This window comes from Mobula birostris, chromosome 7 (assembly GCF_030028105.1).
Source record: "Mobula birostris isolate sMobBir1 chromosome 7, sMobBir1.hap1, whole genome shotgun sequence".
NCBI lineage: Eukaryota > Metazoa > Chordata > Chondrichthyes > Myliobatiformes > Myliobatidae > Mobula > Mobula birostris.
The window spans coordinates 168751431-168774176 of NC_092376.1; the positions used below are offsets into that span (position 1 = coordinate 168751431).

At 41.9% G+C, this 22746-nt stretch overlaps 1 long non-coding RNA gene across 2 annotated transcripts in view; it reads right to left on the reverse strand.

The window, feature by feature from the left end:
• LOC140200563 (uncharacterized) overlaps positions 1-22746 on the reverse strand; it is a 33591-nt gene that overhangs the window by 9556 nt on the left and 1289 nt on the right. For both annotated transcript variants that reach the window (XR_011886664.1, XR_011886665.1), the window contains exon 2: positions 1502-1670. This is a non-coding gene — a long non-coding RNA (uncharacterized lncRNA). The remainder of the gene's footprint in view (positions 1-1501; positions 1671-22746) is intronic.

The following is a 22746-nucleotide window of genomic DNA, read 5'->3' on the forward strand; positions in this document are numbered from 1 at the left end:
GTGTTTCTGACCAATGCTGTGTTTTACCCTATGAAATACATAAGGTCTGCCCTGCTCTCCTGCAGGTTTTTGAATGTCTTTTCTCAATTTGCTAGTTCTAATGAAGGATCTTTAAGCAGAAATGTTAACTTTGTCTCTCTTCCCACAAATGCAGCCTGAACAATTGAGTATTTCCAGCAATTCCTGTTTCAAATTTTGATGATATATCTTATTTGTTTGTATGATTAAATCATTTGAGTAATCCTCCTAAAACAGAAGGAAGCCTAATTGATAATTTTCTAACAGAAACATTTCATTTATCCTTCTCCTCAGCCTTATAATTGCAGGAATACATCAATTGTTAAATTTTCTGAGGGTATAATGAAAATGAAGAAAAACATCCCCTGGGGTGCTCAAGATGTCATATACACGAACTTACAGCATTTGAAGATGACCAAAGTAAGTATTTGACATGATCCCTCAAGTGTCATTAAACAATGGACAATGAAAGGAAGGAGTCTAGAAATCGGATTACACGCTTTTTGATGTGTTTAAGCAATCTTATATGCTTGTGCTAAAGCTGAATTGGGGCCCTTCAAAAGTGCACAATTAGTGTCACTCTTTAGCCCATCATGCTGATCATTGTACTAATCTACACCAAACCCATTTACATTCATTACACCCTTGGCCTTCCATGCCTTGGCAGTACAAGCTATTGACCAGATGCTGCTTAAATGGTGTAAGAAAATCTGCCTCCACCACCCTTTCAGACAGCAATTCCACACTCCGACCACCTTAAAGCCCCATCAGACTCCCCACGTTCACCTTCAGGGGTGGAGTGGCGAGAGTGTGTTACAACGAAGCAGGTTCACGGGTTTGATAAGTGAGAAAGAAGACACTGATTACGAATAAGCACATTAATCATTTTTTTTATAAACAGTAAAACATTTGACCAAACATCTAAGCCACCCAAACTACGATACTAAACATTCAATAACATTTCAAACTCAACAGGTACCTCACTAAGTCTGCCCAACTACAAAACTAAACATTCAACAAACAGATATTTGGCTAAGTGTGCATGAGGCCCCCCTCCCACTATATCTGCAGCATTCTTTCCCATTGTTTCTTCAGCACTGGTTCCGAATTCAGTGTGAAGATGAATGCCCAGAGACAAAGAAGCAGAAGTTTAAGAAGACTTGAGAAGTTTGCCATGAACATTGACTTCTCAAACTTCTGCTAATGCCCCACCTCCCCCTCGTACCCCATCCGTTATTTATTTATATTCACACATTCTTTCTCTCTCTCTCCTTTTTCTCCCTCTGTCCCTCTGACTATACCCCTTACCCATCCTCTGGGTTCCCCCCCCCAGCCTTTTCCCTCTCCCTGGGCCTCCTGTCCCATGATCCTCTCATATCCCTTTTTCCAATCACCTGTCCGCTCTTGGCTCCATCTCTCCCCCTCCTGTCTTCTCCTATCATTTTGGATCTCCCCCTCCCCCTGCCACTTTCAAATCACTTACTAGCTCTTCTTTCAGTTAGTCCTGACGAAGGGTCTCGGCCTGAAACGTCGACTGTACCTCTTCCTAGAGATGCTGCCTGGCCTGCTGCGTTCACCAGCAACTTTGATGTGTGTTGCAAGTATTTTGCATCAGTCTTCATTGTAGAAGACACCGGCAGTATGCCAGAAATCTGAGAGTAACAGGAGGCAAAAGAGAGTACAGTTATCACTAAGGAGAAAGCACTTGGGAAGCTGAAAGATCTGAAGGGAGATAAGTCACCTGGACCCGATGGACTATACCTCAGGGTTCTGAAAGATTCTGAAAGAGGTAGCTGAAGATTTTAGAAGTATTAGTAGTGATCTTCCAAGAATTACTAAATTCTGGAATGGTTCCAGAGGGTTGGAAAATTGAAGGGAGGGAAGCTAAAGATAGGAAATTTAGGCTAGTTAGCCTGACTTCACAAGACACTAGAGTCTATTATTAAGCATGGGGTTTCTGTGTATTTGGAGGCACATGATAAAAGAAGCTGAAGTCAGTATAGTTTCCATAAGAAGAAATCTTGCCTTGTATTCTGAGGCTGTGTCCTCTGATCTAAGACTCCACCACCACTGGAAACGTCCTCTCAATGTCCACTCTATTTGGGCTTTTCCAATATTCAATAGGTTTCAGTGAGATCCTTCCTTCTTTTTCTAAACTTTTTTCTCCAGGACTTGAATATAGCTCACATCATTGGTATATTTACAGATGCCATGAAAATTGCTGATTTAGTGGAAAATGAAGGAAGTTTTCTTAGGTACACCAGGTGTTAACATAACTGGGAAAATTAGCAAAGGACTGGCAGATGAAATTTAGCCTGGACAAGTGGGAAGTATCAGGACAGGACATATCATGTGAATGGCAGGCCCTTTGAGTGTTATGGAACAGTGATAGGATACAATTACATAGTTCGATGGAATTATCAATACTGGTAGAAAAGTGATCAACAAGGCATCTGGCACACATTCCTTCATCCGTCAGAGTACTGAGTACAGGATTTTACTCCCTGGAGCATAGGTCAAAGAGGGGAGATTTGGTAGAAGTGTACAAACTTATGAGGAGTGCAGGTATAGTGAATGCAAGCAGGCTTTTTCCACTGAAGCTGGGCAAGCCTAGAACTAGAGATCATAGGTTCAGGTGAAAGGTGAAATAATTAAGGCGAATATGGGAGAGAACTTCTTCATGCAGAGGGTTGTGAGAGTGTGGAATGAGCCACCAGTGGAAGTGGTGGATGTGGGCTTGATTTCAAGATTTAATAGAGGTTTGGATCAGTACTTGAATGGGAGGGATATGGAGGGCTATGATCTAGGTGCAAGCCGATGGGACTAAGCAGGATAGTTTGGCATGGACTAGATGGGCAAAGGGCTCATTTTTGTGCTGCAGTGCTCAATGACTCTTTGCCTCTAGAACGAATTTCATGTTACAGCTGTGCAAGATGTTAGCGAGATCTCAGCTCAAGTGAGGTGGAAAATCTAGTCAGGTGGAAGAAGGCAGCATACATGAGGTTTAGGAAGCAGGGATCAGATGGGTCTATTGAGGAATATAGGGAAGCAAGAAAGGAGTTTAAGAAGGGTCTGAGAAGAGCAAGAAGGAGGCATGAGAAGGCCTTGGCAAGTAGGGTAAAGGAAAACCACAAGGCATTCTTCAATTATGTGAAGAAAAAAAGGATGACAGGAGTGAAGGCAGGACCAATTAGAGATAAAGGTGGGAAGATGTGCCTGGAGGCTGTGGAAGTGAGCGAGGTCCTTAATGAATACTTCTCTTAGGTATTCACCAATGAGAGGAAACTTGATGATGGTGAGGACAATATGAGTGAGGTTGATGTTCTGGAGCATGTTGATATTAAGGGAGAGGAGGTGTTGGAGTTGTTAAAATACATTAGGATGGATAAGTCCCTGGGGCCTGACGGAATATTCCCCAGGCTTCTCCACGAGGCGAGGGAAGAGATTGCTGAGCCTCTAGCTAGGATCTTTATGTCTTCGTTATCCACGGGGATGGTACCGGAGGATTGGAGGGAGGCGAATGTTGTCCCCTTGTTCAAAAAAGGTAGTAGGGATAGTCCGGGTAATTATAGACCAGTGAGCCTTACGTCTGTGGTGGGAAAGCTGTTGGAAAAGATTCTTAGAGAAAGGATTTCTGGGCATTTAGAGAATCATGGTCTGATCAGGGACAGTCAGCATGGCTTTGTGAAGGGCAGATGATGTCTAACAAGCCTGATAGACTTCTTTGAGGAGGTGACCAGGCATATAGATGAGGGTAGTGCAGTGGATATGATCTATATGGATTTTAGTAAGGCATTTGACAAGGTTCCACACGGTAGTCTTATTCAGAAAGTCAGAAAGCATGGGATCCAGGGAAGTTTGGCCAGGTGGATTCAGAATTGGCTTGCCTGCAGAAGGTAGAGGGTCATGGTGGAGGAAGTACATTCAGATTGGAGGATTGTGACTAGTGGTGTCACACAAGGATCTGTTCTGGGACCTCTAATTTTTGTAATTTTTATTAACGACCTGAATGTGGGGGTAGAAGGGTGGTTTGGCAAGTTTGCAGACGACACAAAGGTTGGTGGTGTTGCAGATAGTGTAGAGGATTGTCGAAGATTGCAGAGAGACATTGATAGGATGCAGAAATGGGCTGAGAAGTGGCAGATGGAGTTCAACCCAGAAAAGTATGAGGTGGTACGCTTTGGAAGGACAAACTCCAAGTCAGAGTACAAAGTAAATGCTCGGATACTTGGTAGTGTGGAGGAGCAGAGGGATCTGGGGGTACATGTCCACAGATCCCTGAAATTTGCCTCATAGGTGGATAGGGTAGTTAAGAAAGCTTATGGGGTGTTAGCTTTCATAAGTCGAGGGATAGAGTTTAAGAGTCGCGATGTAATGATGCAGCTCTATAAAACTCTGGTTAGGCCACACTTGGAGTATTGTGTCCAGTTCTAGTTGCCTCACTATAGGAAGGATGTGGAAGCATTGAAAAGAGTACAGAGGAGATTTACCAGGATGCTGCCTGGTTTAGAGAGTATGCATTATGATCAGAGATTGAGGGAGCTAGGGCTTTACTCTTTGGAGAGAAGGAGGATGAGAGGAGACATGATAGAGGTGTCCAAATGAAGGAGGATGAGAGGAGACAAGATAATAAGAGGAATAGAGAGAGTGGATAGCCAGTGCCTCTTCCCCAAGGCACCACTGCTCAATACAAGAGGACCTGGCTTTAAGGTAAGGGGTGGGAAGTTCAAGGGGGATATTAGAGGAGGGTTTTTTACTCAGAGAGTGGTTGGTGCGTGGAATGCACTGCCTGAGTCAGTGGTGGAGGCAGATACACTAGTGAAGTTTAAGAGACTACTAGACAGGTATATGGAGGAACTTAAGGTGGGGGATTATATGGGAGGCAGGGTTTGAGGGTCAGCACAACATTGTGGGCTGAAGGGCCTGTACTGTGATGTACTATTCTATGTTCTATGTTCATTTGGAATAATCTGTGAATTTCTGGTGATCACAATACAGGAAGAGTGAGTTTCAACTGGAGAGAACAAAAACACAAATCAAAGCAAAGTTCTCAGGACTAGATGGCTTGAGTTAGAAGGAGAGACTGGATATGTTGGGGATGTTCTTCCTGGAGTGAAGAAGAATGAAGAAGAATGAGGATTTTATAAACCACATAGAGGTTTATAAAATCATAAGGGACATAGATTGGACAGGTAACCACAGATCAATTTCCCAGGGTAGGGGTGTGTGAAATTGAAGATTTAAGGTGAAAGGTGAAGTATTTAAAGATCTTCACCCAGAAGGTGATGGGTATATGGAATGAACTGCCAGAAGAAGTATTACAGGCAAGTATAGTTACAAGGTCTAAAAGATGTTTGGGTAGGTACAGGGATTGGAAAAATTTAGATAAACATGGATGCAATACAGGCATATGGGACAATCTGAGGTAGCTTGTTTGGTCAAAAGGTCTTCTTTCCATGCTGCATAATACAATAGCTCAATTAAGTAATTCAGATATCATCAGACTTCTCTTTCTGCTCTTGAATGCTGACACATCCACACAGTCATACTCATACGCATAAAAATATAAATGCATAGGCGGACATGCAAGCAAATACACACAAACACACCTCCCCACTAGTTAGGACACCTTCAAGGTAGACCCTCACCATACAGAACATGCCCTCTTCTCTTTACTACCATCAGGAAGGAGATATAGAATTCTGAAGAGCCACATTCAATGATTCTGAAACAGTTTCTCCCCTTCCATCATCAGATATCTGAATGGTCTATGAACCCATGGAAACTATGTCATTACTCATTCTTTTGCATTACGTCTTTGCACTGGACTCCTGTCAAAAAACAACAAACCTCATGTTATATATATGACTATGATAATAAACCTGATTCTGATTTTGACACAAGGTAACTTAAACATATCCATACCTTGTGCTACGCTTCAAACATACACTTGGATTGTTATTCACCTCAAGTCCTGACTTATTCCCACAGCAATTCCCCACTCAAAGATTAAACTTATAAGTAAAACTAGAGATAGCATTTTGTATTATATTAGATTTGCTTGAGGTTCAGTATATAAAATTATGAAGAGTATAGGTGGCGTAATTGCAATAAGTGTTTTCAACTGAGGTCAGAGGACAGTGAGTGTGTGGGACAAGTTGTTCACCAGAAATGGTGGATATGAGTTTGATTTCAACATATAAGAGAAATTTGGATAAATATATGGATGGTAGGCATATGGGGGGGCTATGGTCTGGCTGCACTTTAATGGGACTAGGCAGAATAATAGTTTGGCATGGAACTGAAGGGACTGTTTCTGATTTCATGACTCTGTATTATCCAGTGAGTCAAGAACCACCATGACAAGGAAGAGAGTCAACTCAGTGATAGTGATTCTTTCTGACACAGTGCTTTTCCAGACTCCAGAAGAAGCTTCAATATTAGCAACTAAGTGATGATAGTCTCCAATATGCTTTTATGGAGAGAACTTGGATATGGGTCGAAGTAGAGCTCAGAGTTATGTTCCTTGCATATTTGTGGCAACCTGATACCTGCCCATTTCCTGGACCCGGTTGTCCCACTTTATTTCCTGAAGGCTTCAGATGTACATTGCTTGTTTTCTCACATTATGTATGAAACCAAGAATAAACCATACACATTTTCCGTGCATCCACACACAAAGTTCCCAATCCAATTCTGGAAATGTTCGTTATTACACATTTTACTTTGTGTTGTTTTGATTTTTGATTGCATAATGCTAAGCTAAGTATTGTTTATGCATTGCAAATGTCTAGACAATTACCTAGATGTCTTTTCTATAGGAAGAAGGCTCCAAATGCAAGAAAACTGATATTGTGCCCGTGTCTAGATTCCTGCATGAATTTAAGAGATTTCTGAGAATGATTTTAAGATCGAAATCTGGAAAATCACGATGAATAAAGAAAATTGCTTCTGAAAGTAAACAGACACAGTTGTTCATAAGTGAATGTAACCACCATCAAAGCCTGTGATACGTTGGAAAAATCACTGGATTTAATATTATTTTGTTTTATTTAGTTTAGGAATTGGGAGAGAAGTTATTGATTCTAATACTTGTTGCATATTTTATATAATCATTTATTTATTAAAGCTATCTTGTTAAAAATCTTACTGTGCTGTAATGTCATAGACTCTTTTTGACCAATCAACCGACAGATAAGAATGAGTTTAGAGTCTCCTAAGATCTTCTCTATTCAATTACATTCAAGAAAAATATCTGAACCACCAATTAGACCAGCAAACATGTCATCCATTCACCTTGCAGAATGTTAAAAGTATGAAGGTGTGCTAGATGTTTCAAAATGAAACACTTTTCTGCGGTACGATGCTTTGCTAATATTTTCCATCATTGAGACTTCTCCTTTCCATCCAAAATCTTTGAAATTATGAGTGGAAGTCCCAGGCTTGCATCAACGTTGCATGAATGCAAATACACCTCCACATCCCAATGGCCAATTAGTGATATCAGTGGCAGTATTGTTCATCTGTCCAAAAATAGAAGGCAGGAAGTTTGTTAATACCCTGTGAGTCATTTGGTGAGTCTTGTTTGTCACTTTGGAGGTTGTATTCTCAAACTCTCCTCTTGTCTTTCATTAACTAGGCTGTTCTTTTGGATAAGACATTTATTTGATCTTCTATTTTCTAGAGAGTTTCCTGGGCAACATCGAAACAAGAGAATGTTTTTCAGTAGCTGTTCTTTCTCAACTAACACAATAAAAAATGATCAACCAGCCAAACATCTCACTGCTCCTTGCTGGAAATTGCTAGGTCCATTTTCCTTAAAGAATAGTATTTACACTTCAAAACTGGAGTGGCACAGTAGCCTCATGATGAGGCACAATCCTTTATATTACTAGTGACCAGGGTTCAATTCCCACATCCTCTGTAAAGAGCTTCTACATTTTCCCCGTGACTGTGTGGGTTTCCTCCAGGTGCTCTAGTTTCCTCCCACAGTCCAAAGACGTACTGGTTGGTAGGTTAGCTGGTCATTGTAAATTGTCCCGTGATTACGCTAGGGTTAAATCAGGGATTGCTGGCTGGAGTAGCTCAAAGAATTGGCTGGAAGCGCCTATTCCACTCAATAGGTACATAACATATTAGCTTGGATTATTTTGTGCTATCTTGAAAAGCATTATATAAGTGAAAATTATCTTCCATTCACAAAGTTATCATTATCCATTTCGGTTATCGGGTAATAACAGATGCTCTATTTCCATGAGATGTTTATCTGCTTGCACATCTAGATGTAGGTTAAAAACACAAACTGTTGTGGGTCTTGGTCCAAAACATTAACTGTTTATTTTGTACTTTATGTATTTTGAGATACAGCGTGGAACAGGCTCTTCTGACCCAATAAGCTGTACCTACCAACTAACCACCTATTTAACCCTAGCCTAATCACAGGACAATTTACAATGACCAATTAAGCTAGTAACCAGCTCACCTTTACACAGTGGGAGGAAACCAGAGCACCTGGAGGTTTACAGGAAAGATGTACAAACACCTTACAGTGTCACACAGGTGTAATAGAGCAGCATGGACTTGTTGGGCCAGAATGCCTGTTTCTGTGCTGTAGCTCTAAAGACAAGTAAAACAATGAAGACATCCATCTGAGCCAGTCCTACTTGCCCACGTTTCATCCATCCCCTTGAAACCTTTCTTGAAGACTTTGTTTCTGTGAGGGTCACTGGTGAACTCAAGTGCAGGAATCACAGAGACTTCGACAATTAAAATAAAACTAAAGATTTATCACAGAAATTAGCAAGAGCTCAGACGAACTACAGAATCTTGACAAACTGAAATCATGCACGATACACTGAAGAACACAGTATGAGTTTCACCTGACAAGGAACCACAAAGACCCAGCAGAGAGAGGTTGGCACGCATACACTCTGGGAGACATAGGAATTCTGGACATTGAAAATTTTGTGCTAATTAAATTATTCTAAATTGATGAAAAGTGATAAACTCAAAGGGAGCTTAACAATCCCCATGATCCCAAATGAGACACCTGCAATACAAACCAAAAACTCAGAGCTAGTCCAATGACAAACAATTAGACGTAACAAGTAAACTATCTAAGGACAACGCATACCCATGAGGTGATGCTGAGAAAAAAGCCCACATACTAAATGAGAAAATAAAATCTCTTCTTAAGAATGTACCTTGATTGTGAAAGATTCCAAGAGGAGCAGACGTGATGTTGGGATGTGACATCTGGCAGCATTGCTGGTTTCCCATGGTGACAATCCTCTTGTGTTAATCAGAGCTCCCCTCAGAGGTTCAGAGATTTCCCTTAGCAGAAACCATGAGGTAGAACTAGGTCATCTAACAATGAATGATAACACCATCTAGCAACGATAAGTTTCTGGTAAAGATGGCACCTGTGTACAACACTCCCATGGTCAACATCTTCTGGATAGACCACAAAACTATTTATTTCATTTATTTTATGTCTGTTTTTCATCTCAAATGTCTTTCTCGAACTGTTGGTGCCTGTGATTTGCAATGTGGAGATTGTTTGGGTGATCCAGCGCTTCGCAGTCTCCGAGAGGATTCTGGTTGGCAGAAGCAGCGAGTGCTATCCTCATGACAGGGAGCTTGTGAGCCGATGCTCGACTCCATTTTGTCAATTAAAGCTTTCATTGTTCACCGATTAAAGCGACAAGGGAGATTGAAACATTGAGGCAAGTGTGGAGGATGAGTGCGGGTTGCCTGCCTTTTGATCACTGGTGGGATCACTCTGTGACCAGAGAGGGGAGACTATGTGGCCTACTGCTCTGCCCCGAGGTTTTCTGTGCTTTGGTTATAGATATGGATATCGTTTTGGACTATGGACTACAGACTATTTTTCAGTCTGACAGTATTTTACATTCTGCGTTTTTCATCCGACCTTTCACAGTTTTTTTGTGCGGGGAGAGGGAGGTTTGGGGGGGTGGTCGATGTTCCTGTTCCATTTTTGTTTTTTTTTTTGTGTGGGGAGGAAGGATTGATGATCATATTGCCATTCTCTTTTTTCTGGTTTCATGGCTATCAGGAAAAGAAAAAAATTAGAGTTGTATATTTTGATAATAAATGAACCTTTGAATCCTTTGAATGCCATATTCCTGAAAACATGATGTCGGGAGAACAAAGACAATTATCTGTGCTGCTGGCTCCTCATTAACTCACATTATCTCAAAAAGGCTTTTGACCAGCGACCAATACGGACATCGGAAATTTGGTGGGGGAGCGGGACTTTAATGAGGTTTTCTGTCCAAGGAGAGAAAGGCAGCCGCTGGTCCTGGCAGTGATAATGAGCTTTGAGCAGCGACCAATTGGCATTTAGAGCAAACTAATGGAAGGCAGGAACAAGCACAGCGGCTGTCAACGGAATGGACAGTCAGAGTGGTGATCTTGAGGTTTTAGCTCTTCAAGGCTTCGTCAAGGAGAGGCTTCACTCAGAGAAAGCAAACAAAAGAAAAATTCAAGTTATTTTTTTCCTTTGCTTCTTTATATCTGCTCAACTAGGACAGTAGAGATGCTAGGCAGGTTAGTTGAATGCTCGTCTTGTGGGATGTGGGAAGGCAGGGAGTCCTCCAGTGTCCTGACTACTACAACTGCAAGAAGTGTGTCCAGCTGCAGCTTCTAACAAATCACAATAAGTAGTGGGATCTGAAACAGGATGAACTCCAGATTGTTCGGGATGTTGAGGGGGTGATATAACATATAGAGAAGTGATTACACACAAGGTAAGGACAGAGGAAACTGGCAAAAGTTGGGAAAGGGAAAAGGGTTAAGGAGCCAGTGCAGAGTACCCCTGTGGCCATTCCTCTCAACAACAGGTATGTCGCTTTGGATAATATCAATAAGGATGATCTAACAGAGGAAAATCACAGCAGTCAGGTCTCTGGCACTGAATCTGCCTCTGTGACTCAGGAGAGAAGAGGAAAGAAGAGGCACACTGTGATGATAGGGGATTCTTTAGTTAGGGAAAGGGATAGGATGTTCTGTGGGCAAGAACAAGATTTCCAGATGGTATCTTGCTTCCTGAGTGCCAGGGTCCAGGACATCTCTGATCATGTCCTTAGCATTCTTAAGTGGGATGGTGAACAGCCAAAAGTTGTGGTCATGTAGGTACCAATGATATGGGTAGGACAAGTGATGAGGTTCTGCAAAGGGAGTTCAGGGAGTTAGGTGCTAAGTTAAAGGGCAGGATGTCTAAGGATTGCCATGTGTTAGTGAGGCCAAAACTAAGAAGACTATACAGTTGAAGATGTGGCTAAGGAGTTGGTGGAGGAGGGTTGGCATAAGATTTTTGGATCATTGGGCTGTCTTCTAGGGAATGCGGGACCTGTACAGAAGGGACAGTTTGCACCTGAACTGGAAAGGGACTAGTATCCTGGTGAGAAGGTTTGTTAATGCTGCACAGTGGGTTTAAACTAGAATTGCAGGGGGATGGAAACCAGAGTGCTAGAACAGTTAGTGGAGAAGATGTTAGTAAGAGATCAGATAAAGTCAGGAATCAAAAGGCTGAGCATGTTGCAACTAGTATCCTGAGTCGCCTATATTTCAATGCAAGAAGTATTGTAGGAAAGGCGGAGAGTACTGCTGAAGGGGGTTAGCTGGTTTGCAAACAGAGGCAATGTGCAGTGAGGAGAAGTTGTTGATCGAGCAAAATTGCAGTCAACAGGATAAGTTGCAACGGAAAAGGTGGACGAAATTGCATGGAATTGACTTTATTTCTTACATTCTTCATGTACATAAGGAGTAGAAATCTTTACATTATGACTCCATCTAAATATGCAATGTGCAATTATAGTAATTTATAATAAATATTATGTATAACAGGATAGTTAATATAATATAGAAATACAGTTGCGTCAGCATGAATTAATCAGTCTGATGGCCTGGTGGAAGAAGCTGTCCCGGAGTCTGTTGGTCCTGGCTGTTATGCTGCGGTACCGTTTCCCGAATGGCAGCAGCTGGAACAGTTTGTGGTTGGGGTGACTCGGGTCCCCAATAATCTTTGGGCCCGCTGAGAGCTTAATGTCCAAGGATACATGTTGTATCAAAAAGACAGGCAGGAAGGCAGAGGGGGTGGCATTGTTCTATTGGTAAAAAAATGAACTCAAATCATTAGAAAGATGTGACATAGAGTTGAAAGGTATTGAATCATTGTGGATAGGGTTAAGGAACTGCAAAGGTAAAAAGACCCCAATGGAATTTGGATAGAGATCCCAAAGATGAATAAGGATGTGGCCTACAAGTTACAATGGGAGATTCAAAAATACATCCCAAAAAGGTGAAGTTACAATAGTCATAGGGGATATCAATATGCAGGAAGATTGGGAAAATCAGGATGGTGCTGGATTACAGGAGGGGAAATCTCCAGAGTGCTTACAAGATGGCCTTTTAGAGCAGCTTGTGGTTCAGCTCACTTGGGAATCAGCTATTCTGGATTGGGTGTTGTGCAATGAACAAGAATTGATGAGCGAATTTCAGGTAAAATAACCCATAGGGGCAAGAGAACATAATATGATCAAATTCATTCTGAAATTTGAGAAAGTGAAGCTAAAGTCAGATCCATCAATATTACAGTGCAGTGAAGGGAATTACAGAGAGAGGAGCAGGCCAGAATTGATTGGAAAAGAACACTGGCAGGGACGGTGGCAGAGCAGCAATGACTAGAATTTCTGGAAGCAATTCGGAAGACACAATATATACATCACAAAAAGGGAGAAGTAGTCTAAAGGAAAGATGACACAACCATGGTTAACAAGAGAAGTAAAAGCCATCATAAAAGCTGAAGAGAAGGCGTATAATAGAACAAAAATTAATGGGAAATAAGAGGATTTGGAAGATATTAAAAACCAACAGAAGGCAACTGAAAAAGTCATTAAGAAAGATGGAATACAAAAGTGAGTTTGCCAATAATATTAAAGAAGGTATCAGAAGTTTTTTTCAGTTACATAAAGTGTAAAAGAGAGCCGAGAGTAGACATTGGTCTGGTGGAAAATGATGCTAGAATTGTTGTGGGGGGGCAACAAAATGGGAGATGAAATGAATAAGCATTTTGCATCATTCTTCTCTGTGGAAGAGACTAGCAGTTAGGTGGAAGTTCCAAGTGTCAGAGGTCATGAAGTATGTGAAGTTATGATAACTAGAAGGAAGTTTCTTAGGAAACTGAAAGGACTGAAGGTAGATAAGTCACCGGGACTAAATGGTGTACACTACGGCATTCTGAATAAGGTGGCTGAAGAGATTGTGGAGGCATTAGTATTGATCTTTCAAGAATCACTAGATTCTGGAATGGTTCCAGAAGACTGGAAAATTGCAACTGTCATGTCACTCTTCAAGAAGGGAAAAATTATAGGTCTAATCTCAGTGGTTGTGAAGATGTTTGAGTCGATTGTTAAGGATGTGGCTTCGGGGACTTGGACAGACATGATAAAATAGGCCACAGTCAGCAAAGATTCGTCAAGGGAAAATCTTGCCTGCCAAATTTGTTGGAATTCTTTAAAGAACCAACAAGCAGAAGAGACAAAGGAAAATCAGTTGACGTTGTATACTTAGATTTTCAGAAGGCATTTGACAATGTGCCACACATGAGGCTACTAACAAGCTACAAGCCCATGGTATTACAGGAAAGATTCTAGCATGGATAAAGCAGTGGCTGGTTAGCAGAAGGCAAAGAATGGGAATAAAAGAAGCCTTTTCTGGTAGACATCTGGTGAGTAGTGATCTTTTTAGGTTATATGTCAATAATTTGGATGATGGATTTGATGGTTTTGTTGCAAAGTTTGCAGGTAATATGAAGATAGGTGGAGGGGCAGGTAGTTTTGAGGAAGGTTACAGAAGGACTTAGACAGATTAGGAGAATGGGCAAATAAATGGCAGGTGGAATATAGTCTCTGGAATTGTATGGTCATGCACTTTGATAGAAGAAAGGAAAGGGTTGATTATTTTCTAGATGGAGAGAAAATACAAAAATTTGAGGTGCAAAGGTATGTGGGGGTCATTGTACAGGATTCCCTAAAGGTTAATTTGCAGATTGAGTCTGTGGTGCGGAAGGCAAATGCAATGTTAGCATTCATTTCAAGGGGACTAGAGTATAAAATCAAGGATGTAATATTGAAACTTTATAAAGCACTGGCGAGGCCTCACTTGGAGAATTATGAGCAGTTTTGGGCCCATTATCTTAGAAAGGATTGCTGAAATTGAAGAGAATTCAAAGGAGGTTCACGAAAATTATCTCAGCATTAAATGGCTTGCATGTGAAGAGTATTTGCTGACTCTGGGCCTGTATTCTCTGGAAATCAGCCGAATGAAAGGTGACCTCATTGAAACCTATTGAATAGTGAAATGTCTTTATAGAATGGATGTGGAGAAGATGTTTTCTATAGTGGGAGAGTCTACAACCAGAGGACAGAGCCTCAGAATCGGGGAGCGTCCATCTAGGATGGAGATGAGGAAAAAAATGGTGGCGAATCTGTGGAATCCTTCGCCACAGGCAGCTGTGGAGGCCAAGTCTTTATGTATATTTAAGGCAGACATTGATAGATTCTTGATTGGTCAGGTCATGAAGGGATAGGAGAAAGCAGGAGAATGGGGTTGAGAGAAAAATTGAATCAGCCATGATGAAATGGCGGAACAGACTTGTTCGCCAAGTGGCCTAATTCTGCTCCTATATCTTAAGGTTATATGGTTTTATTCCTACTGCTGCAGAATCAAATTGGTGTAGGAAACCATATCATGCTTTGTTTGTATGCCAACAGGGCTGCACTTGACCAAACCAAACTGCAGAGAGTTATGAGGTCATCACGGAAAACATTTGCTCTGCCACCAACCTTTCCCTCCTGCCCCCAACCAATGGACTCCGTTTATACTTTTCACTGCCTCAGTAGAGCAGCCAGCGTAATCAAAGATTCCACCCCAGATATTCTCTCTTCTCCCCTCTCTTATCAGGCCGAAGATACAAATGCCTGAAATCACGTATCACCAGGTGCAAGTACAGTCTATCCCACAGTTATCAGCCTTTATCAGTCCAGAGACCCGGATGGTAGTTTGCCTCCCTGGTGCCAGAGTCCGGGATATTTCTGATTGTGTTCAAGGTATCCTGAAGTGGGAGGGTGAGGAGCCAGAGGTCGTGGTACATATAGGTACCAATGACATAGGTAGGAAAAGGGAAGAGGTCCTGAAAGGAGAATATAGGGAGCTAGGAAGGGAGTTGAGAAAAAGGACTGCAAAGGTAGTAATCTCGGGATTACTGCCTGTGCCACGCGACAGTGAGAGTAGGAATGCAATGAGGTGGAGGATAAATGCGTGGCTGAGGGATTGGAGCAGGAGGCAGGGATTCAAGTTTTTGGATCATTGGGACCTCTTTTGGCGCAGGCGTGACCTGTACAAAAAGGACGGGTTACACTTGAATCCTAGGGGGACCAATATCCTGGCAGGGAGATTAGCGAGGGCTACTGAGGTGACTTTAAACTAGAATGGTTGGGGGGTGGGAATCAAATTAAAGAGGCTAGGCGAGAGGAGGTTAGTTCACAACAGGGGGATGGGAACCAGTGCAGAGAGACAGAGGGGTGTAAAGTGAGGGTAGAAGCAAAAAGTAGTAAAAGGAGAAAAGTAAAAGTGGCAGGCCGACAAATCCAGGGCAAGCATCAAAAAGGGCCACTTTTCAACATAATTGTATAAGGGCTAAGAGAGTTGTAAAAGAGCGCCTGAAGGCTTTGTGTGTCAATGCAAGGAGCATTCGTAACAAGGTGGATGAATTGAAAGTGCAGATTGTTATTAATGATTATGACATAGTTGGGATCACAGAGACATGGCTCCAGGGTGACCAGGGATGGGAGCTCAACGTTCAGGGATATTCAATATTCAGGAGGGATAGACATGAAAGAAAAGGAGGTGGGGTGGCGTTGCTGGTTAAAGATGAGATTAACGCAATAGAAAGGAAGGACATAAGCCGGGAAGATGTGGAATTTATATGGGTAGAGCTGCATAACACTAAGGGGCAGAAAACACTGGTGGGAGTTGTGTACAGGCCACCTAACAGTAGTAGTGAGGTCGGAGATGATATTAAACAGGAAATTAGAAATGTGTGCAATAAAGGAACAGCAGTTATAATGGGTGACTTCAATCTACATGTAGATTGGGTGAACCAAATTGGTAAAGGTGCTGAGGAAGAGGATTTATTGGAATGTATGCGGGATGGTTTTTTGAACCAACATGTCAAGGAACCAACTAGAGAGCAGGCTATTCTAGACTGGGTTTTGAGCAATGAGGAAGGGTTAATTAGCAATCTTGTCGTTAGAAGCCCCTTGGATAAGAGTGACCATAATATGGTGGAATTCTTCATTAAGATGGAGAGTGACATAGTTAATTCAGAAACAAAGGTTCTGAACTTAAAAAGGGGTAACTTTGAAGGTATGAGACGTGAATTAGCTAAGATAGACTGGCAAATGACACTTAAAGGATTGACAGTGGATATGCAATGGCAAGCATTTAAAGATTGCATGGATGAACTACAACAATTGTTCATCCGAGTTTGGCAAAAGAATAAATCAAGGAAGGTAGTGCACCCGTGGCTGACAAGAGAAATTAGGGATAGTATCAATTCCAAAGAAGAAGCATACAAATTAGCCAGAAAAAATGGCTCACCTGAGGACTGGGAGAAATTCAGAGTTCAGCAGAGGAGGGCAAAGGGCTTAATTAGGAAGGGGAAAAAAGATTATGAGAGAAAACTGGCAGGGAACATAAAAACTGACTGTATAAGCTTTTATAGATATGTAAAAAGGAAAAGACTGGTAAAGACTGGTGTAGGTCCCCTACAGACAGCAACAGGTGAATTGATTATGGGGAGCAAGGACATGGCAGACCAATTGAATAATTACTTTGGTTCTGTCTTCACTAAGGAGGACATAAATAATCTTCCAGAAATAGTAGGGGACAGAGGGTCCAGTGAGATGGAGGAACTGAGAGAAATACATGTTAGTAGGGAAGTGGTGTTAGGTAAATTGAATGGATTAAAGGCAGATAAATCCCCAGGGCCAGATGGTCTGCATCCCAGAGTGCTTAAGGAAGTAGCCCAAGAAATAGTGGATGCATTAGTGATAATTTTTCAAAGCTCGTTAGATCCTGGACTAGTTCCTGAGGATTGGAGGGTGGCTAATGTAACCTCACTTTTTAAAAAAGGAGGGAGAGAGAAACCGGGGAATTATAGACCGGTTAGCCTAACATCGGTGGTGGGGAAACTGCTGGAGTCAGTTATCAAAGATGTGATAACAGCACATTTGGAAAGTGGTGAAATCATCGGACAAAGTCAGCATGGATCTGTGAAAGGAAAATCATGTCTGACGGATCTCATAGAATTTTTTGAGGATGTAACTAGTAGAGTGGATAAGGGAGAACCAGTGGATGTGGTATATTTGGATTTTCAAAAGGCTTTTGACAAGGTCCCACACAGGAGATTAGTGTGCAAACTTAAAGCACACGGTATTGGGGGTAAGGTATTGATGTGGATAGAGAATTGGTTAGCAGACAGGAAGCAAAGAGTGGGAAAAAACGGGACCTTTTCAGAATAGCAGGCAGTGACTAGTGGGGTACCGCAAGGCTCAGTGCTGGGACCCCAGTTGTTTACAATATATATTAATGACTTGGATGAGGGAATTAAATGCAGCATCTCCAAGTTTGCGGATGACACGAAGCTGGGTGGCAGTGTTAGCTGTGAGGAGGATGCTAAGAGGATGCAGGGTGACTTGGATAGGTTGGGTGAGTGGGCAAATTCAAGGCAGATGCAATTTAATGTGGATAAATGTGAAGTTATCCACTTTGGTGGCAAAAATAGGAAAACAGATTATTATCTGAATGGTGGCCGATTAGGAAAAGGGGAGGTGCAACGAGACCTGGGTGTCATTATACACCAGTCATTGAAAGTGGGCATGCAGGTACAGCAGACGGTGAAAAAGGCGAATGGTATGCTGGCATTTATAGCGAGGGGGTTTGAGTACAGGAGCAGGGAGGTACTACTGCAGTTGTACAAGGCCTTGGTGAGACCACACCTGGAGTATTGTGTGCAGTTTTGGTCCCCTAGTCTGAGGAAAGACATCCTTGCCATAGAGGGAGTACAAAGAAGGTTCACCAGATTGATTCCTGGGATGGCAGGACTTTGATATGAAGAAAGACTAGATGAACTAGGCTTGTACTCGTTGGAATTTAGAAGATTGAGGGGGGATCTGATTGAAACGTACAAAATCCTAAAGGGATTGGACAGGCTAGATGCAGGAAGATTGTTCCCGATGTTGGGGAAGTCCAGAACGAGGGGCCACAGTTTGAGGATAAAGGGGAAGCCTTTTAGGACTGAGATTAGGAAAAACTTCTTCACACAGAGAGTGGCGAATCTGTGGAATTCTGTGCCACAGGAAACAGTTGAGGCCAGTTCATTGGCTATATTTAAGAGAGAGTTAGATATGGCCCTTGTGGCTACGGGGATCAGGGGGTATGGAGGGTATGCAGGGTTCTGAGTTGGATGATCAGCCATGATCATAATAAATGGCGGTGCAGGCTCGAAGGGCCGAATGGCCTACTCCTGCACCTATTTTCTATGTTTCTATGTTTCTATGTTTTGAACAAGCACTTGTATGATCAGGTGGCCTCTTGACCTCAATATCTTCATCATAATGTTCTTGCTCTTTATTGTTTGCCTGCATTATTGTCCTGATCATTGAGGACAAGTTCAAAACATGAGGTCTCTAAAAGGTGTCACCATCATTCAGGATAACAAATATATATTTATTAAATATATACAATACTGTGCAAAGGTCTTAGGCACTGTAGATATTTTACATAAATTTTGCTTTAGCTATTTCTTTTTTATCTTCTGCATTAGTATGTCTGAAGAAAAGAGCAAATTTTAAATTACCAAGCACTAGGTTTGCAGAATATTAAATGTTACAGAGATTTTTTTGTGTTTTGTTAAAGAAAGTAACAGATGAAGTCACTGACCACTTTTCTAATAAAACGTGATTACTGTGTAGGTAGATAGCCCAGAGCATGGTTAAAGAAAGGTAGCAAGCAGGATGCTAATGAAAAATGACATAATGAGTTGAATAAACTAAACTGATTAACTGAAGCAGAACTGGGTGTAGAAAGAATTAAACTGGGCAAAGCCAACTAAACTAAACACTGAGGATGTTGCAGATGTGACAGTTAAGCCTTCAAATCATCAATTCTTAAACCATGGCAACAGTGAGCATAGCAACAAGACATAAGGTGGCCATCTTGCATCAGCAGGGCCTCTCCCAAGCAGAAATTATGCAGCAGACAGAAGTTTTAAGATGTACTGTCCAAGCTCTTTGGAAGAAGCACAAAGAAATGGGCAGGGCTGCGGACCAGAAACACAATGGTCAGCCAAGGAAACAGTGCAGCAGACGAGAGATACATCAAACTGATGTCCTTTCTAATTCAGAAGACATTCAGCACTGTTGTTAGCCCTGAACTCACAGAAACCACTGGAACCTAGGTAAACCCCTCCACAGTCCAGACAAGTCTTGTCAGAAGTAATCTTTATGGAAGAGTTGCTGCTAAAAAGCCAAGAGACTTATTTACACAGAAAAACACAAGGACTGGAGTGTGGAATACTGGCAGTAAGTACTCTGGACGGACAAGTCAAGTTTGAAATATTTGGCTCAACCAGGAGGCAGTTTGTCTGTAGAAGAGCTGGAGAGCTCTACATGAATGAACATCTGCAGCCAACAGTGAAGCATGGTGCAGGCTCCCTGCGGGTTTGAGGCTACATTTCTGCAAATGAAGTTGGTGATCTGGTCAGAGTTAATGGAATCCTCAATACTAAGAAGCCCAAATTCTCATCTATCACTCAACACCTTCAGAGAGGTGTTTGATCCGTCCCAGCTTCATTCTGCAGCAGGATAATGACCCCATGCACATGGCAAAGGTTATAAAGAACTACCTTCAGTGAAAAGTAGAACAAAGAGTTCTGAAACAGATGGTCTGGCCTCCACAAAGTCCTGATCTTAATATCATCGAGGCTGTCTGGGATTACCTGGAGAGCAGAAGCAAACAAGACAACCAAAGTCTGCAGGAGAACTGAGGCAAGTTCTCCAAGATGCTTGGAACAACCTACCAGCCAATTTTCTTATAAAGCTGCACGATGGTGTACCTAAGAAAATTGATGCAGTTTTAAAGGCAGCAATATTTGGTTTGATTTAGATTTTTTTTTACTGTTTACTGCTCTTTATAGTAGATCTTTTGATCTTTAGAAACTTCTCATTTCATTATTTTTGAAAGCATCTTAGCTTTACATAATTTTTTCACATGTCTGCATTGTTATTGCTTTACCTTGTTATGTCTCACTAGACTGTGTGAACAATATGCAAGACAGGCTTTTCACTGAATCAGTGTTTCACATATGACATTAATAAACCAAAACCACGCATTGGTTACCATGGTCCTTTTGAAGCTGAGATACTGCTCCCCATGTCAGACTGGGGCAAGTAGTGTAGTGGAGCCAAGTGCAGAGACTCTATCTCTGTGTACTGCAAGTTCTACATTTTTGAAATCCAACCTGATGGCATGAACATTGACTTCTCTAACTTCCGCTAATGCCCCATCTCCCCCTCGTACCCCATACGTTATTTATTTATATACACACATTCTTTCTCTCTCTCTCCTTTTTCTCCCTCTGTCCCTCTGACTATACCCCTTGCCCATCCTCTGGGTTCCCCCCACCTTTCCCTTCTCCCTGGGCCTCCTGTCCCATGATCCTCTCATATCCCTTTTGCCAATCACCTGTCCAGCTCTTGACTCCATCCCTCCCCCTCCAGTCTTCTCCTATCATTTTGGATCTCCCCCTTCCCCCGCCCCCCCACTTTTAAATCTCTTACTAGCTCTTCCTTCAGTTAGTCCTGACAAAGGGTCTCGGCCCAAAATGTCAACTGTACCTCTTCCTAGAGATGCTGTCTGGCCTGCAGGCACAGGCTGCAGAGCTGCAGGAACAAGAGGCAGGAAGAACAGAAATGTCTCCTAAAAGAGTTGAGAAGGGAAGCATTGGCTATACACCCTGACAGAGAGATAGTTCTCAAATGGAGTCTGCTAAATTACAATCATGAATACAATCAAAGCAAACCTTGATTAAACAAATGCCACCTGAGAGGGGATCACTTCACTGACATCAACACTGAGCTAATTCCACAACCTATCTACCCACTTTCAAGAACTCTATAACTCAAGATCTCAGAATGAGAATGAGAATCAAGTTTATTATGTTAACTTAGCAGCAGCAGTTCAATGCAATACATAATATAAAAGTAAAAAGTAATAACTATAAATAAATAAATCAATTACAGTACACATATATTGAATAGATTTAAAATTGTGCAAAAAACAGAAATAATATGTATTAAAAAAGAGAGGTAGTATTCAAAGGTTCAATGTCCATTTAGGAATCAGATGGCAGAGGGGAAGAAGCTGTTCCTGAATCGCTGAGTGTGTGCCTTCAGGCTTCTGTATCTCCTACCTGATGGTAACAGTGAGAAAAGGGCATGCCCTGGGTGCTGGAAGTCCTCAATAACGGAAGCTGCCTTTCTGAGACACCGCTCCTTGAAGGTGTCTTGGGTACTTTGTAGGCTAGTACCCAAGATGGAGCAGACTCAATTTATAACTCTTTGCAGCTTCTTTCGGTCCTGTGCAGTAGAACCCCTCCCCCCATACCAGACAGTGATACAAGCTGTCAGAATGCTCTCCATGTTACATCTATAGATGTTGAGTGTATTTGCTCACATACCAAATCTCTTCAAACTCCTGATGAAGTATAGTCATAGTCTTGCCTTCTTTATAACTGCATCAATATGTTGAGGCCAGGTTAGACCCTCAGAGATCTTGACACTCAGGAACTTGAAACTGCTCACTCTCTCCACTTCCGATCCCTCTATCAGGATTGGTATGTGCTCCTTCATCTTATCCTTCCTGAAGTCCACAATCACTCTTTTGTCTTACTGACATTGAGTGCCAGCTTGTTGTTGCGACACCACTCCAGTAGTTGGCGTATCTCACTCCTGCACGCCCTCTCGTCACCACCTGAGATTCTACCAATAATGGCTGTATCATCAACAAATTTATTGGTATTTGAGCTATGCCTAGTCACACAGTATCTACACAAGACCTTAGCCAAAAAGGTGCAAAGCGATAACCATTGATTCTGTTGTGGTTATTATTCTATGGATTTATTAAGCATGTTTTCAAGAAAATGTAATGGTGACATATAGGTAATTTGATAATAAATATACTTCGGATTCTGAACTTTATTTATTATTTGCTGGTGAACGCAGCAGGCCAGGCAGCATCTCTAGGAAGAGGTGCAGTCAACGTTTCAGTCCAAGACCCTTCGTCAGGACTAACTGATGGAAGGGTGAGTAAGGAAAATCCCTTACACACTCTTTCTGCAGTTAGTCCTGACGAAGGGTCTCGGCCTGAAACGTCGACTGCACCTCTTCCTAGAGATGCTGCCTGGCCTGCTGCGTTCACCAGCAACTTTTATGTGTGTTGCTTGAATTTCCAGCATCTGCAGAATTCCTGTTGTTTTTATTTATTATTTATTTATTTGTCATTATTATTCTGTATTTTTTTTCTTTTTTGCATGTTTTCCTTTCAACCCATTGGAGATATTTATCAGGAACACCGCTAACACAT